The 21349-nt window shown below is 31.5% G+C and overlaps 1 protein-coding gene across 8 annotated transcripts in view; it reads right to left on the bottom strand.

The window, feature by feature from the left end:
- Positions 1-21349, bottom strand: part of LOC135128133 (3',5'-cyclic-AMP phosphodiesterase 4A-like) — a 158690-nt gene that overhangs the window by 66693 nt on the left and 70648 nt on the right. The gene's annotated exons all lie outside the window — the stretch shown is intronic.

Raw genomic sequence — 21349 nt, 5'->3', positions numbered from 1 at the left:
ACCTTCCAAATTTGAAGTCCATACGACCATTTATGTGGGCTGTTAACGAAGACAAAAAAAGTAGTTGTTAGTTGTTAACGACAATTACCAACTAATTTTGTAGTTAACTATACATCTGGATTTGTTGCAAGTTGCAACTAGTAGTCAGTACCTACTTGCAATAAATTCAACTATTAACTACTAGTTGAAAGAGTAGCTGCAACTACATTATGAATAAAGTAGCTGTAACTATATTTTGTTCAACAGTGATAGTAAGTAATAGACTGTTTTCAAATATTTGTGAATTTAAGTAACTAAAGATGCGTATAAAAATACGGAAAAGCTGAAGACAGCGCTACTGCTGAATTAGTGACACAAGACTTTTACGTCAACAACAATACAATAATTGTGAAAACCGAGAAATGTAAAAAAATATAGTTATATTTATGGATTACACGATTTCTCTGGACAGAGATCCTATAATTAATAAATACGACATATAAGTGCAAATTAACATTATTCCAAGAAACGTTAACTGATGTAGTCACATATAACAGAGATCTTCACATTTTATATAAGTGAAAAATAAAGGACGTGATTCTAACAATTCGATAAGACAATTTTAATATTAGCCCAAAGCTGAAATTTTTTTAACGTTTTTAAAAGTATATGATCACCAGCTCTCGGACACTAATGTGCTGGCGCTCCAAGAATTTACTCGCATGGGTCCGAGCCCTGATAATGACCACAACCTTTTTTTACGAGCAAACAATGAAGTTTAAAGGCAAACAAAACTATAAAAAGCTTGTTTCCAATTTTAACCCCATCAAACTGAGGTACAACGCAATTAAAGTGCATTTATACAGTTAACAAAATTCTGCCTAATATCAAAAATGAATAAGTTACGGTAACTGCAACGACTGCGTATTTCAGTATTTAATTTATTTAGAAGTATTAATGTAAACCGCGTTCTGTTGAATATGCTGCATTTCTCGCTGGGTACACAAAAGGGTTAGATGCTTAAACAAACCGAGAAGGTTAAATTCAAATGTTCATCCAGAATGCTTACAGAAGATTCCACTAACTCATTTAGGGCCTATAGAGCTCAAAATTATACACATACACTAACTTTTGTTGTGTTCTCTGGTCATTAAAACTACTGTTAGGCTAGACTGTCGCAAACTGTTGTAAAACATGTAAGTGATTTTATCTTAGTATTCATTTTTAAGAAAAGTTAAAACAATTTACGGTCTTGAAAAAAATTAGGTTACAAAAAAACGATTTTCATATAGAACAAAATTTTGAAATAAATTACACAATTTATTGGCCAAATCTACAAATATCATTATTGTCGCTACTCCCCTAGCGAGTTTGTAACGCAAAGTAACGATTAATTCAATTTTCTTTTCCAATTTTTCCAAATTCAATTTCATGTTGCTTATAGTGGTCACTGAAGCCCAGCCAGGGTTTTTAATTCTGGTTTGGCAATGATACAAATCGTTTGTACGGTATTTATTGTTCAACTGCAATAAAGTGTGAAGATACAGAAGTTTGTGTTTTATACCTACCATAAATACGGTAATAATCACTGTAATCATGATCAAACGACCATAAATAAGTAGCCGTATACTTTTTTTTGCACCAACGGTTTATTTTTTGTATAAAGTGTATTCGATTTTATCCAATGTGAGCTGAAAATTTTGGAAAATATTTTGTTAGCAAATAAATTTAGTTTGACATTGAGTAAAAATAAAGAAAAACCAACAAAAGAACACATTTTTCTCTTTTCTAGATGGGTATGATAGTTGCATGAGTTCGTGCTGTAACAACATAACCATTTTTGATTTTTGTGTCTATATCGGGTTCCAAAAAATTTAAACATACATTCCCAGCACCAATTCGTAGATCCCCTGTAAGAAGACGTGTAGGTTCTAGAAACCACGAATTTTTGACTGGAATTTCGAGTTTATGTCCGAGATTAATCGGTATGACGTCGCACGTTGGTGTCGCTCCGCTTTAAATTGCAACACTGCTGTACTTATTTTTCTGGCTCATGGAGCATACTAAATAACGTAACACGTCAGGGTATATTATTTATATTACATTTAATAATTTCTGAAATAACGTCATCAACATCATAGAAATACAGTGGCGTTCAAAATAAAGTAGGACACTTTTCTTTCTCCAGTAGAACTTTGAAATTTTTATTGACGTTTAAATCTCATGAATTCAATTGAGTCCAGTTTACAGAACAACTTGATTAATACATTTTTTACATGGCGTCGTCAATTTTCTAAATACAATGTTAGTATTTCACACTTCATAGAATGTGTTAGCTATGCAAATTATACGATAATAATGTGTAAAATCTGGTAGTCTAAAGTTATTTTTCTAATAACTTGTATTAAGAAAATGTAAGAAGCATTTTACTTATAAACAACATTCGAGCTGACTTAATCAATTTTTTTGAAGGGCTCTGTAATCAGTTTTGTTTAATACAGCGTTTTAATATCTTCATTTAAAGTCATCCCCCTCCCCCCAAAAAATGGTCTAGAGTTATTTAGAAAGGATTTTCCTAGCACCTGAAAACAAACATTCAAACAAATTCATTGTGATAAAAAAAAATAGACGAAGATGGGATTCGAAGAGTAGAGCTCCAGTTCAATACTGAGGGGTGAAAAAATCCATACGGTCGTTACGCGCGTAAGCCGAATATCAATTACGTGACACTCGCTGCAAATGTCGCACAAAAATGTTTGCAAAGTAATTGTGATAAAAATTAAGGCGGATTCATAACCCACAAGTACAGAAGTCTGTTATTTTAAACTTAAACAGTATTTATCATGAAACAGTTTGATGTGACGTCATCACATTGTTGGCGGGGAAAATTAGACAAAGTTTGGTTAGCGTTTTACCATCTAGAGGATACTCCTAACACACACAAAATTTGACAACAACCAGTCTAGTAATTTCGGAAAATACCTATCTAATAAAAATCGACATGGACGATTGACAGACAAGAAGACAGACTGAAACGGAAGGCCTATTGTTCCATACTCTAGGAGGTCATGAAATGACGAGAAAACATGAAAGCGGCCATTCGTCGGATGGACCCCATTACAATATTTCCTTATAATAGTTTGGAAGATAGCCTACATTATTTTGGTAGTTCTGGCATTATTATAGAGAAATAATGTCAACAAAATTATTCACCCATCGCAGGAATCGAACAAGTGCGAGTCCATTTATGTTCGTCTGGCATGCAACACAAAAAAAAAAATCAAAAATTTGCTGTGAAAAAGTTTGGTAAAACTTGATAATCGCTTGCAGATTCCTTCTATTTTTAATAATTATATAAAAAAAGGATGTGTTTTTCTAGCATGCTCGTATTTTACTGACATCAAAATTTATTCCTATTGTTAAAAAAAAAACGATCGCATTAGTCAGTTGAATACATCTTATTTTGATTAAAAAAACAAAAATAGTTCAATATCTAATTCAACTACGTAGTTCAAAAGAGCAGACGTTTAATTATATTACAGTATCGTTAGCAATAATACCTACGTCGCGGCTACAGAGGTGCTTGCCGAACTTGCTTTGGTATTTCTAATGTGATAGGTTCAAATTGAAGGTGTCCAGAAATAGAACACGTAACTAACACGCTCATTTCAACAAGCACCTTTACAACGCGTTTTCCTGTTATGAAAGACGGGCTATGACCTGGGAAATATGAATTCTAAGAATTTGCCATAGTATAGAAAGATTACACTCTTTGTAATTAACATAAATGTACTCGTTAAGATTTATCAGACATTAAAATTAAATAAAAAGAAAATCACATGGAACACATGGGGCTGGCACAAAAACTCTAAAATAAAGTTTAGTTTAAAATGCTACAAATAATATAAAGTCATCAAATTTTTGAAGGGGTAAACACATACATGTAAAACGTTTGCAAGATTTGAGAGCATTTGGTTTTGCAGGTTCTAACTTAAATCGTAAAATGTTGTCATACATTTTTTTTTACATCTAGTTGTCTAAGATAAAAATCAAGACAGATTCAGAAACCACAAATATAAGGGTATGTCATTTAACAAAATTTAAATAGCATTTTCTATGCAAAATTTTGAAGTGACGTTAAAAAACTGTTAGTGGTAACGGTCAAACGAATTTCAGTTAGTGTTTAACCATCTACATGATAGTGCTAAAATACTGTTATAGTTATTATTTACATGATGTACATAATCAGACTAGTAGTTTCGGATAATATATGTCTAATAAAATCACTAACAGCTCACAGACAAACAGACAGACAGATAGAGGACAGAGAGATGAGAGAACATGAAAGTAGCCATTCGTCGGACGAATCGACCCTTTTACAATACTTCTCTAGTTCGGGATGTGAAAAATTGAATTACATAACAAACATCTCATAAAAAAATAAAACAAGTTTTGTTTAAAAAATGTTATTTTGGATAAAATACGATAAAACGACGATTTCGCAGAAAGTAGCTTTTAAAAAACATTCCCTTTTTTCCCTTGATGCCTCTTGAAAATTAGTATCGAGTTACGAGCTATATTCATGAACAAATATTTGATCTTCAGCTCAACAATATTTTTCTTTACACCATATGTACGCACTAAACTCATGTAAACGAGTTTATTTAAATTGTTTAATAAAAAGTGAAAATGCTTCAACTGCTTAAAATACATTCATCCATTAGTAAAGCAATATCCAAGTATAATCGAATTGACTGCTGTTATAAAATTAATTACAAATTGCAATTACTAAATGAATATTTCGTGGGTGGTCGACAATAAAGTTACTAATAATAGAATTGCAATGTAAAAAAAGTATTGGATATCCATTTGATGGCTCTGTTATTATGTCATAATTCTTAATTTGTACGGTATGGACTCGGCAAATTAAATGTATAAATTGGTTGAAAGCATTGTAGTTTCTATCGATTATAGATTACACATTTTTTTAAACTGTGAAGGCCCAAGATTTTGATAGAACCTTCAAATAAAAACGATGCTTGGATATTAACCGTTTAGAGGCAATACTTCGGCAATAAAATTTATGATGCGTTTAGGTTATAAGAAGTATGCAGAATGGATTTCTATTTGAAAACAAACTAAATATAAATAGATGTAGATTAATCCATTACTTTTCTAAAGTTACAAACTACGAAGTTTTTTTTTAATATGTGTTACAAAATCTTCAAAATTTCAACATTTAGATCTTAGATTTCAAAATTCTCATTTTTTTCATTTTGATAGAGCAATTACCCTACCCCTAACTTCTTTTCTCTTCTAAGCATGACAAAACACGAGCAGTGTACGATATACAATATACTTATATATTTATCAATGATTTTTTTCCTAGCGATTTTTAAATGCCTAAATAATTCAAAACAATTTTTCAAAAGAGCAGGATAAAATCACAGGATAAAAACAAAAACTCGGTAAACGTTAAATATTTATTAATCAACGCCAGGCAAGGATCCGATTAACCGTCAAGGTCATTATTGTTGCTTTTTTGTCGTTGCTTTGTGACTCAATCAGGGATACCAAATGTCAAACGCTACGCGAAGCTAACTTCGAAACAGAAAAATTTTGATCCAAGTTACAAATTAGAAAAATTTGGAAAATTTCATATTCCACTGTACCAGGTATCTCATAAAGAACACTGCCTCAATATACAATTAACAGTTACTTTAATAAAAATAACACATATAACCGGACAAACTCTATTATTAATTAGGTAAGTATTAATAAAAACTCTCTGGCGATAAATTTAACCTGCCATTATAACATTTAAGTGATGCTGGCGGATGTATGCGGTTAATAATAAAATACTCAACCGGAACCAACCTTTCAGTTTATCCACTAGTTCCTGCTCTGATAAGGGGTAAGTGGGAATTGTAGTATAACACAAATATTTTCGAATTGTTCGATCAATCCACTAGATTAAATAAAAAAACAACGTCTCCTATTTGAAACAAAACACAAATTGTTGTAACCCTTGTTTGCTATTTTTATAAATATGTTTTATTCATAACATAAGATTGTAAATATTTTGTAGTCTATGCAACAACACAGAGAAGCCGCAACATAGCAAATTCTTTTCAGTTCGTTTGATTGTCAGTAATGGACAAATCGTTAGAAATTTCAAATGTGGTGAGAGCAAATATTAGAACAAGAGACATTAAATTTTAGACACTCAGTTCCCAAAAAAGAAGTTTTGTCAAATGTCATTTGGTATTTAGACAGTTGAAATTTTAAATTATCACAATTAGTTTTTTGATTTCTTAAAATATACATGCAAAAATAGGATTGTTAATTGAAAAGACAACTACCGATAATATCAAAACTTTCATACTGTCCGATGAAGAAATCTCAAATTTATCCTTGAAGTGTAGTTCATGTAAACAAATAATTACCTACCAAACAAATAGAGCATTTTTGAGACGAATCAATTTAGTTACAGTTTGAGCCTACGCCAGCATATGTAAAATCGAAATCAAATATATGTGAATATTCAAAGGCAGAGCCTGTTGAATAATATATTAAACCACATATCGATTGCATTGGCTGTGATAAAACTAAATTAAATTAAATATATTTCGGACTCGTAAAAATAACACAAACGGAAATAACTGCCCAAAGACAGTTCTTTGATAGTTGGTTAATGAAAAATAATGGTTATTTACAAATTAAATGAGCGGACACATGGTTTCCTTAGTAACTAACCACCAGTTAAAGTCCGCGGTTCGAGTTGGGCAGTGGTGGTAGAAAACAAGCACTAAGTGAATATTTGCCAACGTCGAACTTGTCCCCTAAATTATATTTTGTCAGTTGATAAAATTAGTAATTATTTATTTCACCTGAAAAAATGTAGATAAAAAGTGGACGTATCTGATTATTATTTGAAGTTACGTTTTACTTGTAGGACACCGAATTTTTTAGAAACGCAACGAAATAATCACTTTTTGAATTTAAATTAGAATGATCATAATAATAATCAATGAAGTTAATATGGTTTTCCAGCTGTTTGCAAAATTTCAATACAGCATATTTATTACTAAACCAGATTGGAGATAAATCAAATTTAAGCATATGAATATTTCAGGCATAACAAATAGTAATTATGTGCAATTGAAGTTTTAACTTACTTTAGCTATGTGGGTATAGATACACGTGTGGGAACTTTGCTTTTTGGCATTTTCAAAAGATAATCGATTTTATACTCCTCATTTTTAATTTTGCAGATGTGTAATAGAATAAAAAATGGGGACTGCCCTCACATTAACTGTATAGTATGCTACGTGTCCACTTGAGAGTAACTTGCGAGAATTCTCGATATTCACTCTTAAGCGCTTGCCCATTTGATATGTAGACAAACTTCATTCTCCTAGTTTTTAAAGAGCTTTCGAGAGCTTTCTAGCAGACACTGCTCTCAGAACCATTTCCATTACACAGGTGCACTTGCCAGAGATTCGAGCCGTCTTTGCTCGACCGACAGAAGAATTATTATTTTACGAGTCCTTTGTTAATTCTTTTTTCAAGAAAGACCATTGAAATATCAGGTTTATCAAAATTTCTACGAAACGCTGGAGTGTATAAAAATAATTATAAAACAACAATCGCGGCCGGCATAAACTCTTAAAGTATTTGTGGGAAAACACTAAAATAAAATATAACAATTAATTTTTGAATACAAAAGTATGCAATACATTTTTTGCATATAATACGTACTTCACATGTGATTAAAAATGATAAAAATAAAATTTACTGCTTTGTGCATAATTTAATTACGTTGTAATAGTAATTAATCACTTAGGATGTTTAGTTATATTTAACAGAGTGAACGTTATCTTACTTTCACATTACTTTAGTTGTTATATTACAATTGTAATTTGAGAACATAATTTAGTCATTGGTATTCTTTTTGCATTTTTGAAGTATTCAGCAATTTCAATAAATATGTGTTAGAATAAGTAGTGAAGTCAGGCAAATGGTCAAAACATAGCCACCTGGTTGGTCCATTTCCCGACGATTTGCATAGTATCATTAACGTGTGAAACAAGTTGCCTTTACTCAAGAAAGAATTTATAATTTTATGAGCTTTTGTTAATTCCTCTTTCAAGAAATACGACAGAAATATTAATGCTGCGAAAAACTGCTTTACTGAATGTCTGCTATAATTGCAAAGGACGGAATTTTCTTCGTAACGTATACCTATACAATTAGCTCCGCAGTTTAATCTAAGTTTTGCAATAAACTCTTTACTCTCGGAGAGCACTGTCGCACTCTGAAACTTGTTCGTATTGTGGGAGTTGCTCTCAGGTAGACGCAGTTTGGCTTATCTACTTGATGATAGGCCCGACGGCTCGCTCTTCGCGAAATTAGCCGAACTCAAGAGTTGCTCCCATAAGTGTTAGATTTGAGAGAACAGATGTCGAGAGCATTCCCCCAACGAGGACAGCTTTCTTAGCTTTAGTTTAATGATTCGCGCCCTTTCAACTTTCAACTCACTATAACCTGAAATGCATTTAAGTCATTTAACTTTTTGTCGCAATGCATACTCAAATGCAATAGGTTTGTAAGATCTGGTTCAAATGTTACATTTAGTGATAACGTAATGCTTCTGCAATCTTGAGATATATAAAAGCGCTATACGACTGGATGCAACGGAGAAGTTTAGAAAAGCAAACAACATTGAAAAGCTTTGGTATAGACGGAAAACAGATTTTTCTTAGAAAGTATTGATCTTTACAAAGTTATATCACAAAAGATGTTCCATCTCCATCATACGATTCTTCACCTATTTTCTAATCGCAACACCTTGCTTTTACCATTGGGTATTTCCCCTACATAAACTAGTGATAATTAATTCTTTCAGGAACTGACATTTTACATCCACGTGAATTGCAGTTACTTTTTCTCGAGAAATCTGGTGTCGTAAATCAGTTTCTTAATACTTGTTTAATACTCCTACAACTGGAACGTATGTGGTTTTTAACAATTTTTACTTCTCGAGCGTAATCTAAGGAATGTTTTCATGAAGTTTCATGACCCGCTAGAGTCCTAGAGTACAAATATTATATCTGCTATTTTTGTTTGTTTGTCTATCGCTTGCCCTGTATCCGCTGTCTGTATCAATTTTTTTAATTTTATATGTATATTAGAAAACTAAAATGTGGCTAATGATCCTTACCAATAATGTGACGACGCTATCTCAAAATTGTATATAGTAAGTAGGATGTAAATTTTAATAAATAACATATTTTTGTACTTGTGGTTTATGAATTTGCCTTGGAATTTTCGCAAAAAAATTGAAATTATATACCAATTTTTTATACCAATATAATCGATTTGTAACTCGTGCAACGCACATGTTCGTGGAAAGCACCAAAGATAAATAAGTAACACAGGGGACAATTTCAAGAGTGCGTTTTCGTAATTAAAGTATCCGTCATTAAAAGGAAGTCCTACAAGAATCTCTAACAAATGTCTTGTTTTCTACTTTTTCTCATGAAAAGCTTTATTTTCAAATTAATTTTTACTATATTTATTTAATCATTTTATGTAACTTTTTAACTAATCTGACATTTTATTAATACACAACCACATCAACTGAAACATTGGTTGCGTTTATACTGAACTACAAAGATTTTTGATAAATTATCACCCAACTGCGTTCGAAAATAAAAATACAAATTTTGATGCGTAATAACTATGAAACTCCAACGCATTTAACAACGAGAAAATAAAAAAAAGTTGGTTTACAGCATCTTTAAAAATCAGACACGTTTTTTAATAATCGTGTGCACAAAGTTTGCTTTCAAATTTGATAAAGGTAACCAGACGTGTCACATTCTCCATATATAATACGTAATGAGACTTTCTAGTTGGAAAATAGTATGAGCCGGCACTGTTCCCTAACCCGTAACGTTTGGATGTTCACCAATTACCAAACAGTTTTCGATATATTCTAGAAAAACTGACGGGTATTGAAGGTTGTACGACGGGAGGATGAGACAGTAGTAGTGAGCTCGAGAAGAGAAAGAAGCCGGGAGTTGATAATCGAAAAGTAATGATCTTGCAAAGTAGTACACAGTTAAATTGGGATTTTGGCCGTCACTGAAAAACCCACGCAAACAATGCAGAACCCACGCAAACTACGCTAGGTGCAATAGCGGTCTGAGGAATGATATAAAAAGAATTAGCGAGATTAAGAAAAGTTAGAGTAGGAAAAAAATTGAGTTGCAGATTAGAAAAGGAACAAAAAATGTGACTTTAGGCCAAGAGTGTAATTAATTACTAACACGAACCTAGAAAAGTTCTAATAGCATTTTATTTGCGAATTAGAATCAAACATTGAAATTTGGGTAGTGGTTGGTTCCGACGTGTCCGAACTGGGGTGGATTTTTAATCCTGCACCGAATTGCGGTTCCAAAATTTTTGACTACCTGGTATCTTATAGACACTGACCGAACTGCGGTAAATGGGGGTACCAAGAATTGAATACAAATTTAGTAAATAACTAACATGGACATACTATTTATATCAATTTTCAAGTAACCTCATTTTCTTTACTTTTCGTTCTTTTAAAATATTTATTGAAAAACGACCCGTGGATCACATACTTACCTATTAGTTAGTAAGTAAATTAAAGCGATTGTAGTTTTATCTGCTATTGATCTAAGCTGTTCCAAATGATATAATTTCTGAAATTGTTAAATAAAATCACCGTAAACCAAGCTAAAATATAACCATGTACATATTATCTTATTATCTACAATTATGACATGATATTAGCAAACTTGTAGCTGACCGATTTCACAAAATTATACCTTGAAATTTCATTTTTTTGCGAATTGAACAATTTTAGATTCTATATGTCTACGAAGTACATCTTCTGCAGTAGGGTAAATGTGTACAAGAGTACGCACTTAGTGTAAAACTGTCAATAACTTTTTAATTTTTTTGGATAGACAAATTTTATGATATGGATTCGTTATATACATGTTTAGAGATCAGATATATTTAATTGTACGTCTCAAGACCACTATATTTTAAGAGTAATTTCAATTTTTGTCAAGATGTGTAAATGCGCACTCTTAGACAGTTCATTGCACAAGAGTGCGCATTACATTTTATAGAAAAAAATATTTGTTTCTAAGGTGAAAATAAATGGGAATAAGTGACTACAGACTACACATAAAACGGGAGACCTATTTCTTCGTACTCTAGGGGTCTTGAAAAGTCGAGAAAACGTAAAAATAGAGAGTCGGTCGACGGACTCGTTTACAACACGCTCGGGAAGTAGACATAAAAAAAAAATCACCATAACCACCACCACACAACTTGAGAAGCAGTACAAAATAGTATAGTTAAATAATTCATTATCGTATGATATGTATCTCCAAGACTATTAGACTACGTATTGCAAGCAATGCGCACTCTTATACAATACCTCGCTGCGCACTCTTGTACATTTGTACATAACCTAATGTTTTCAAAGTTAAAAGCTTTTGATGGACAGAAAGTGTAAAACTGTTAGTGTATAACGACACCTTAAAAGTTACAACTAATGAAAATTATTACTGTAAAATAAAAGAACTGGTACGTACCTTACAAAAAACTAAAACTATGAGCGGTAAAAATTACATCCACACAACGTGTGAACATAAAATCGTCAGTACGACCAAACTATAAACTATATTCAGGTCACTTTTGCACCTTTATCTCAGGTTTAGCATTAAATTCTGAATGGTATAACTTGATCTTACCCAGATGGCACTAATAAGCAGAAATCATCACTGCGTACTCTTATACATATTCGCACTCTTGTACACATTTACCCAATATCGTTTTTCGTTTCTATGCACAGAATTTATTTTTATATTTATAATTATTTATAATTATTATTAGGATTATACAGATACTACTGGCGCAATTGTGCCTAGTCCCCTAACCCCGTACAGAAATGTACCGCAGTTCGGTCAAAACCCGACCTGACTACCTGATAATTGAGCAAAATTTTTAGGGCAATTCGGGCAAAATTATCCCTATATTTACCTGTGTACCTGATATTTGAGCAAAATTTGCACCGCAATTCATATACGACCGTTGATTCAATAACGAAGATAAAAACAAGGTTTACGGTGTCCTGTACAGAAACACTTTTACATTTCGATTTTATTATATTTAGTTACAAGAAGGAGAGACTGGTACATACCACAGGTACGATAAGCAGCATAATCTTTCTAATGACTGAAAAAAATGTCCGCTAGTAAGCCATGAAATTTGCTTTTAAAATAATGACCACGGTCAAATAACTGTCAAGTAAAGTGCAATGCCAAAATAACTATTTCAAAAATAAAAATATGGTCCACTAGAGGACTCTTTTTTTATCATATGGGATAATAATCCATTTATTATATTGCATTATTAAGAGGACAAAAATATTATCCAATTTTCAAAATAACTAATAAGATGATACGAAACATATCAAATGCGTACATTAAATAATCTCCTTGCTTTGAAAGCAATGAAAAGCTTCCGAAAGGAAAAATGCTTTATTTATTGAGAAATACATCATTAGTTTTGAAAATACAATAGCAGTAGGTTGCTGGTTCATCCAGTGTTAAAGCACGCCAAGAAAAATATGTTTTCAAAATAAAATGGGAACGGAGAATAGAATAGAACGAGTAATATGAGAAGCAATTTGTTTGTACAATTTACATTACACGGAAATCTAACCTTAGAAAAACCGAAAAAATCGACTATTCTTCATCAGAAATAGCTGTTGAGGTAAAACCGGTAACACAAAATAACTTCACTGACGAACTAAATTTTTAAATCAAAAAAGGCTTAGGCTTGATGCGAGTATAATAATGTCACATGTATCCTTCAACATGAAAAAACATTTTTTTAACAGCAATCTTTTTCAATAATATTTAAAGCAGTCATGGATCTATTCAACTTACAATATGATACCTAGTTATGCCTTTGTAATCTATTTATCACGTAACTGCATTAGAAAAGATTTATCCTCACGGAGACACCACTTCCGGCAAAAGTGTACAAAAGTAGGATGTGCAAAGAAGTATAAAACCACACACAAGAAGTCAAAGATCGATGACTTTATCAACAAAAAGAAATAAAAAAGTTTTGCCTCAAATTAGCTGGCAAATCGTTCGATTGAACTTTGTTGTGATCAACAGTTTATCCATGTCCCGGGGTAGCAGACACTAACTGCCCGGGCCGAAGTTGCTATGTCAACCGCTCAAGCAGAAGGCGGACGAAGATATACTTGACCATTCAGGGTAATGTTTGATGTTCAATAGTGGCTTTATGTTAGCATTACCAGCTAAATATACACATAAGAATGGAGGATTACACAGCGGACGTTTATTTGATTAAGCCCCTACATAACTGAAAAAGTGAATAGGTAGTTCTGCCAACATTTACTGTTTAATTTGACATAAATGTGAACATATTTTTTTAATATTATAAGCACACATTCAATATTCTATTGTCATATACGATATACGAGCTGAATGAACGTGTCTCGTTATCTTATCTACATTTCACACCTGAGGAATAGATTTTCGAGCTGATCCAGTACAAAATTTGACATTTTTTTTTACTTCTGATCATAGAAAACAAATTTAAAAAAGTGGTTACTAAAAGTAAAACTGACGTACCGAAAGCTTAAAGTTTTTATTACGAATATATGTGCGTGTAAATACGTAGGCTGTTCTGTTTAAAATAAAAGTGCATCAAGATCTAAACCTCAACAATTTCTCAAATTTTAAAAATATTAACATACATGAATTTCGTTTTAATGGATTCATAAATGCAAAAAAGCTGTAAGCCATGTTTATGGAACTTCCGCTATATAAAGCATAAACAGTATAAATAGTAATGATAATAAAACATAAACAGTATAAACAGTAATGACAATGAGTTATAAATACAAAACTAATTATGATTACCGCCTCGGTAACTGTTTGAGATACTAAAATTCAGTAGAACAGCGATTGATTTTTATTGTCTGATAATTTTGGAGATTTAGGTAAATAACTTATAAGTCATCAGTAGTGTGTACTTACATTTAAATGTGAATCCGTGTAGAGTAGGGAAACTATTAATCTAGATTTGTTCTTCAGCAAACCAAGCGAACCGTTTTCGCTGGCATTGATTGTACAGTAGCCTATTTGCTTGTAATGATAACACGTTCATCAAGTTTCTCAGAAAACACTACATGAATAGACATAGATTTAACTATTGTAAACTCTCCAAACAAAACTTTAAATACTAAGGTAACTTCAGTTATGTAAAGCCAATGTTCTTGCACACAAGTAATACGGTGTGACCGAAAATGAACTTAATCAATCTCACCTCTCGTTTAAATGGTATGGGTTCTTCATTGCTATACTCTTTATTATTAACAGGAGTTAGATGAAGGCAAATACGTCAATAACCGGTATATAGCACGTTAGATAAGTGTGACTTTTGTTAACGTCTTGAGAATAAAGTATCTTTAACGGTGGACACGAGATGCAGTTACTGGAAAATCACACTTAATGTATAAGTTGATGAACCGTAAAACAAATAAGTAAATATTTTTAACAATATAAGTAATTTATTCATATTGTTACACAGAAGCGAATATGATTTGTAAAAAGACTAAGGTTACTTTTCCTAGTTCTTGGGTAGATACAAGAAAATTCGAAAAGTTAAAATAAAGCAAAATAAAGCTGTTTTAGTCCAAGTGTTTTTCATAAGTATAAAGAGGAAGTTATTAAATATTGATCACAATAGAATTTTTAGACATTTTAATGTGATTGATTGCTTTTCTATCGATAATTAAAATCGCACGGGTAGTTAAATTTGACTTTTTCAATAAAATTCTAAAATTGGCGAAAACCGTTTTCGTGTCTCCTAACTTACATCACTGAAGAACCTGGCAGCAGAATATAGAAACTTTATACTTGAAGTTGTGTCCAAGTAAAATATTAGATTTTGATGGAAATTGCAATGGATCGACAAACAACTTCAGATCATAAACTTCGTGTAATATGTAGTTAGTTATGAAAGGCATCCTAGTGCAGCATGTAGAGTGGAAGATAGCCCAATGCGCTTTTTCAGATTTACGAAACTTTAAATTCTGATTCTACTGCCAACTTTACTGTTTACTCAGAGACTATAAACTATAAAAAAATTCGTCGACAATGTGGTAAATAATGGAACTTTATTTTGGCACACTATCAAAAATGATTAATGATTTGTTCTCCTAATGAATACGATGTATGTAAGACACACTCCGTGTTTTCTACACTTTTTCAAGAAAATCCATTTAGTTCACACAAGAGAATTATTATAAATGTAATCGAACCTACGGTTAGAAGTTATTGACATTTATGATTAATAGTAAACAAACTGCAAAAATGTTAAGACATTTTTGACTACTTTAAAGTTACTTTTTTCAACATACAATATATTTATGTGAAATGATGAATAATGAACGTAACAAATTTATTGAATCGATTTCTTGGCACAATTCAAATTTAATAATAGATAGCACTACTTAGACGTATGTTGTATCAGAAACTAAGGATTTGTGTCTCATTATTTATGTCGTTTTGTACGCAATAATAAATGCCGTTGTAAATTTATCTGTTCATACAAACATGTAAACACCAACATGTAAAAATAACAAACCTCTATTCTATATATTTATTTATAAACTTAAAACATCTGTTTTGGATATTCGACAAAAACATGACCTTACTTTTTCAATTATTACAAAAATCAGAAAGAATGAAAATGACAGCAGTGTGATGTATTATTATTATTATTATTATTATTATAGTTGCAACTGTTTACCCTACAATACCTTATGTAACATATAACACAAAAGTTTCAAATCTGAAACAGTTAACCTCCCAAATCAGTTACTGTGAAAAAAAAATAACAAAGCAAAAACGTATTTTCAATGTTATATACATACTTGAGAAATTCAGTTTAAATTAAAAAATGCTCTCAAAGTTACAATTGTCACTTGAACTACTTGGAAGTAGTGGGGTGATGTGAGCTGATTCTCTATCAGTGAAGTCCTTAAAAAAAGTTAATGTTTTAAAGCACCAATGTTGATTTGATACATAGAAAATATATGTACTAACACTAACAATAAATTACACAGTATTAGCTTAAAATGAATGTAAGCTGTGTTGTACATTATTGTGGGTATAAACTATGGAAACACGGTTAAACAGCTATTATAAAACAAAAGGTTATTATTAGTCCCGAAATATGAAAGGCCCACAATCCCATAAACACATAAACACAATTCTAGGATAATTTCGAGTTAGTGGTGCATCTGAGAAAATTAAACTTCGTAAGTGATTACAAATTTTATCGTTTTAAATTTACCAGTTTCTGCACCGGTGATAGAATAAAAGACTACAACAAAAACAAGTTCAAATTTATGAGTCCAGGTAATTACATACCACTAATTAGTGATATATGTAATTTTATTCTTTGGTTTTAAAATGCAAATAGACGGTATCCATAAATAATTTATACTTACATTAATTTTTTGTTTATCTGTTCAAAAAAATAAACCACCTGTGCTGCCATGGCAACAACTATAAAAATCGCTACATGTGCAAGATTACAATTCCGTCAAAATGTGTGTTTGTTTCCTTTTTGAGAAGCGTTATTATGAGAAAATACAGGAAATATTAAAATAGATACTATTACGATATTGTGCCAGCAGATTGCGATCTGTGAGAGCTTAAAATTACTAGATAAGTGATGTTCCATATCTGTACAAAATTTTACTTATATATGGAACTAATTAATATTGATTCAGCTATGGTAGTGAATCAAAGTGGTAATTTCGTTTCCACGTCTCGGAAGTTAACATTAACAAAATCAAAACAGAGAGGTATAATACAACGTTTGTTTAGGAAATAAGCAACACAAATTTTGTGATATTAAAAGGTGCTTCGCATAAGAATTTAAAGGCGATGAAAAAATCAAGGCATGCAATTTTATTTTAGCCATTTATAAAGTACTTAAGTATTTTTCAGATAAGAAACTACGCTACGATGTGACTGATTGTAAGACACCACCAAAACAATCCTGGTATGTTGCAAATATTGTAACACAGTTTTTACTAAAAAAAAGAGCATTAGATATACCACGTTCCTCCAGTATCACCTTATTTTTACCTGAAAGCTGTAAACATATTTGAAATACCTCGCTTTTAGACAGAACTTAACGTTATCAAAAACCGTAGAAGTGTCGATAGGAAAAAACCACTTTGGCTCAACTCCGTTTAATATTTTATGGGAAAACACGTTCTTATTGTTTACATAGGAAGTCTTTTTGTTAGTTGCTAAAAATCTCTAAAAACTGAAGTCCCAAAACGTCCCCATACAAGACAATAAACATCTAATTCATGGCAAGTGGCAAGGAATACCATGGCAAAACTCTAACCAAAATTTGTCTAATGGTCGCTACCAATAATTGGACCACGTCAGGTCAAAAACTTGAATGGTAAACGCTATATAAATTTTATAAAATAACCTACTGCTATAGGTTTAGTTTATAAATCCGCCTTGAGTTCTTATCCTAGACAGTCAGGTTAAGGTTTTAAGAGCAGAGACAAATAAGTACAACAATATTGAAGATTTGGCCCCACCAAAATTTTTATTTTATGTATTTTCTTTGGTGTGGTCAAATCTTCAATATTGTTGTCCTATAAGGTAATAGAAAGATATTCGATCTTTTGAAGAGAAAATCAAAAAATGAGATTATACGTAGATTATACACAATTTTAAAATATTGTCATTAGAGGATCAATGGAAACTAGGTAACATTTTCTTCATGGACTAGGTCATGGTTATATAGATACTCGCAACTTATTGAGTCAAATAGTATTTTTAATTCCTCACTTTTTTCTTACACTGTGAGTGACATTATCTATATTTTTACTTCCTAAACGTAATCTAAGGAAGCATAGCAATCAAGTCCACCGGGCGACATGCCACTTTCATTTTACCTTAAAAGAGTCATCACCAAATAAATAAAATATAGCAAAATCAAATTTTAGAAATTTTCGGAGAAGTTGGATTTTTTATGAATATGATAGCACATTTTGTCCAAAAAATCTAAATAAAAGAGGTATTGTGACAAAGTCATGTGGAATACAGAGTTTTCGAAATTACGAACTTATATCTAAAAAAAAAGACATAAAAAAAAATGTCTATTTTCAAAAGTACAACACTCCTCATATACGATAATAACACAATACAAGTTGACTATGGGACCAAATATGATCAAGATCTTAAAATAATAATATGAATCCATACATTAGTATGCATATGTACAGCCAAATATATTGACTGTAAATAGTGCCTCTTAATACACTTAATAATACACTGTAGGTCTTAATGTACACTTGAGGTTTCCTTTGTTATCTCTAACGGTTACATTTACTTGCTATTGTTCTACCTTACAAAAGCATTTTAAAAGCTACTAAATAAAACGTAACTTTTCTCGCCGCATGCATTTCAGAGCAGATTTTAACAGAAACGATGTAATATTCGTTAAGTTAACGTTATCAACATTTCAACAATCATAAATAGATATACTTACCTATTTCGACACAACACATTTGCTAAAAAAAGATGCAAGTATGTAATTTCTTTTTATATAGTCATCAACTCTTTGGTGGAGACAGTATATTAATTTTGTTTTCTTACCATTACATTACTGTAAGAATTAAAAAAAAATAAGATAAACTTTTTCTAATTTAAAATATAGTAGGTAAATAAAAAAATATATATATTTTGGTGCAAATTTTTCTTAGGGGTTAAAGTGCATTTACAATTTTAGTACGCATCTAACGTAAATAAATACTTTCGAATGCTAGACAACCACTGAAATGTGCAGATGACATCAAAGGGGCTCAAAACTGTAGCCTATAGCTTTTCATTGCGTTGTCTAGGCTTTTGAATGAGGGATTCTTTAGCAGTCTAAATCTAAAATCACAACAATATCCGCTCATTTTGCCGGTAAGTTTGCTACAGTCATTATTTAAAAAGCTTAAAATTTAAACAATTTCTATTTCCACGTTTAACATAAACAAATCAGAATTTTATTTAGCGCAACAAAAGTCACACACCTTTTTACATTTTCATTTTTTAATTACTGTCAGAGTATAGAATTTAAATTTTATGTAGCTTATCAGTGGGTTTTTATGAATATGTGAATTACTTTTTTGTTTTTATCACGCTCGCTGACCTGCAAACACCCTATATTTCGCGGAAATTGCGTAATAGCAATGCGAACACACTTGCTCTTCGGTGGATCACGCAGTTGTTTATTACTAGAGTAAAACACCAACGATTTATCTCCGAACAATTAAATGTATGTAATTTTTTATATTTTCGTATCTCCTTTGTTTGTGCTAATGACATGTAATTACTTTTATTTAGTGCATTTGGTCACTTTTTGATAAATACAAAGATCCAATATTTGGTTTGCTAAATGAATGTCCCGAAAAGGTAGTTTTAAAGCCAACGATTCGCATGATCAGATAACAAGCAGATTGAGGAAACACTACCCCAAATGAGGCAAAAATGGAACGAACATCCAATGTATGGCAGTTTGATGATAATAATGTGTAATCAACATAAACCACTAACACAGAATCAAATGTTCTACTTTCAAGTTGGGCAAACAGATTTAATATACTTACTTTTAGATAAGTTTAATTATTTTTGGCCACAAATTCTGACAATTTCTGATACCATTTGGCAGTGATTTTAAACGAATATTAATCGTTTTACATCGTGTTTTGGTCTGACAATTTGGGTTATTTAGATAGAACTTCCCTCGCCCCTAAAGTACAGTCGAACAGCTACCTATAAATCAAAATAAAGACAATGTGTGTTTACTGTTAACGTACAGATAAGAGGTATGCTATGCGTGTGTTTCAAGAGAGTTTTTCCCTAACAAAATTTTGTGATGCCGTCATCAATATTTTAGCAAGACCACATATCAATTTAAATATATAGGTCTAGTATAATACTAATAATAATAGTATTCTACTCTCAAATTTTCAAGAAAATGGGGTGAACTGCTCTTGATTGATCAGTAAACAAGTTTGAGATTCCTTTAATGTATCATACAAAAAACAGCTTTAGTATTAGGATCATTAAACAATAAAAGTAATTTTAAAAAATCGAAGTTCATCCATCAAGCACAAATACAGGAATAGATATTTTATAAAATTTAAGTAGCATTTATTACGCAAAATTTTGAGGTGATTAAATTCTTAGTGGGGATGATCGAACAAATTTTGGTTACCGTTTTACCATTTACACACAATAGTTCTAACATTTTTTACAACAGTCAGTCCAGTAGTTTCGGAGATTATCTGTTTAATAAAAAATCGACCAGACGATTGATGAAAAACGACAGACGGACGAAAATGGGAGACCTATTTTTTCATACTCTAGGGGTCATGATCGTCGACCAAACACGAAAGTATATACTCGCTGGAAGGACCCTATTGCAATACATACTTCCTTAATTTACGCTTGGGATGTAAAAAATTGGTCCAAAGTTAGACGCCCCTGATGTACAATCAAACAAAATCTAATGTTTTTAGATAAATTACTTATAAATTTGGTGTCACGGATTTTATTTTACTTTTTATCATCAGTCCTATAAGTTAAAAATAAAGACAGATACAGATAGATTTACATCATCCACGTGTGGGAATTGCATGAAATTTATTCACTTCGGCATAAACATAACTTACGCCGTGTACTTTCAACGCATTCATAAATCTGGGTTCAGCTTGAATTATTTCGCAGCAAAATTCTGCAACTGCCTACCTACAGAAACACGCGTAATTACCTGCAGCATATTTTAAGAAAACCACTAGGGATTTACTTTTTAGGCATCCTTTTACACATTTAAGGAATTTTTAATTTACTTGAATTTAAGTTTCTACTTTGTATTTCGGATTGAATCTAGTAATAAGTTGAAGTGAGTTTTTTACAATAAAATTTTGTGGTGACGTCAGGAAAACCGTAACAGCATTGTGTTACCAAAATTTTCGGAAAATGAAGTAAGGCGTGTTTGATTTAATCAATAAAATAAATTGCTTCATTCAATAATTTTTTGAGTCATTCCTTGTAAGTAATTATAAAAATAATATGCAGTGACAAACCGTAAAGGTAGAAGAATATTTTACACATTCTAGACAAGATTTATCCAGCCCCAAGTTAGATGGCGTCATCAAATTTTTGGACGGGATAAATAAACAAAT

This window comes from Zophobas morio, unplaced genomic scaffold (genome assembly GCF_036711695.1).
Source record: "Zophobas morio isolate AGI-343-1 ecotype UQ-CSIRO unplaced genomic scaffold, CSIRO_AGI_Zmor_V1 ptg000012l, whole genome shotgun sequence".
Lineage (NCBI taxonomy): Eukaryota > Metazoa > Arthropoda > Insecta > Coleoptera > Tenebrionidae > Zophobas > Zophobas morio.
This window is presented reverse-complemented; position numbering and strand designations above follow the sequence as displayed.